This window comes from Echinops telfairi, unplaced genomic scaffold (assembly GCF_000313985.2).
Source record: "Echinops telfairi isolate 266 unplaced genomic scaffold, ASM31398v2 ScPeMD7_5;HRSCAF=22, whole genome shotgun sequence".
Lineage (NCBI taxonomy): Eukaryota > Metazoa > Chordata > Mammalia > Afrosoricida > Tenrecidae > Echinops > Echinops telfairi.
The window spans coordinates 13,776,589-13,777,623 of NW_022103901.1; the positions used below are offsets into that span (position 1 = coordinate 13,776,589).

The following is a 1,035-nucleotide window of genomic DNA, read 5'->3' on the forward strand; positions in this document are numbered from 1 at the left end:
GGCCCTGGGGGCTCGGAGGAGAGGGGACAAGCTGGTCCTGGGGGCTCGGAGGAGAGGGGACAAGCTGGCCCTGGGGGCTCGGAGGAGAGGGACTTAGCTAGTGCTCAGGCCAGGGACACACAGGCCTCATCAGGAACCACACAGAGGGTGCGTGGGCTCCTTTCTGAACCTTCCTGGGCGTCTGTCTTCCCATCTGTCAAATGGGAATCTCAGCGAGCCCTTCGTCGGAGGTGAGAGCTTTCCTGGGCGTCCCAAACAGTCACTGTCCTGGCTGCTCACTGAAATGTGGGAGCCTTGAGGCCACCCAGAGGGACCCCTGAGGAAAGGCCTGGGGAGAGACTTCTGGAAAGTCAGCCGTTGAAGGAACCCCAAGTTGCACTCGGTTCCGCTCTGACCCGCATGGGTCGCTGGGAATCGAATCACCTCTGTGTCGGTTGATTTCCCTGACTGAAACATGTTGGTACAGGCAACACATTGAGACCGTGGCTCACACTTTCCACTCCCGTAAAGAGGTGCCGTTTCGGAAACCCACACAGGCAGTTCTGCCCGTCCTGCAGGCCCACCTGAGTCGGCCTGGACTCGCAAGCAGGGAGCTGAGCCTGTTTATTTCAGAACCCTTAGCATCACCAGCTGCCGGTCAGCCTGTCCAGTGGTGGCTTCCTGTTGCTAGGGTGCTAGGAACTGTGTCACCAGTCGATCCCAGTACCGGCAAGGTCACCCATCGTGGGCAGGTTTCGGCGGAGCTCGCCGAGTTAGGAGGAAGGAAGCTGGGCAGAGAGGACCCAGATGGCACAGGGCTGACCGAAGAAAGAAGGTTGGGGGGAGACTTCCGTTCAGAAAGCTGAGCCCTAACCCTGACGGGCTTTGGGCTCACTGGGCTCCTGTACCCTCCACCCTGGAGAGAGCGACAGCCTTGTGGGGCACGGGGTTGGGGGCAGGGCTGATGGCTGATCCTCTTGAGAAGACAGCCGTTGACTATAAACACATTGCACTCACGTGGAGGTAAATACCAAAAGATGCCAGGAGAGGAGTTTT

At 59.1% G+C, this 1,035-nt stretch overlaps 1 protein-coding gene across 2 annotated transcripts in view; it reads left to right on the forward strand.

Moving 5' to 3' along the window:
* Positions 1–1,035, forward strand: part of CLIP2 (CAP-Gly domain containing linker protein 2) — a 42,590-nt gene that overhangs the window by 14,203 nt on the left and 27,352 nt on the right. The window lies entirely within an intron of this gene.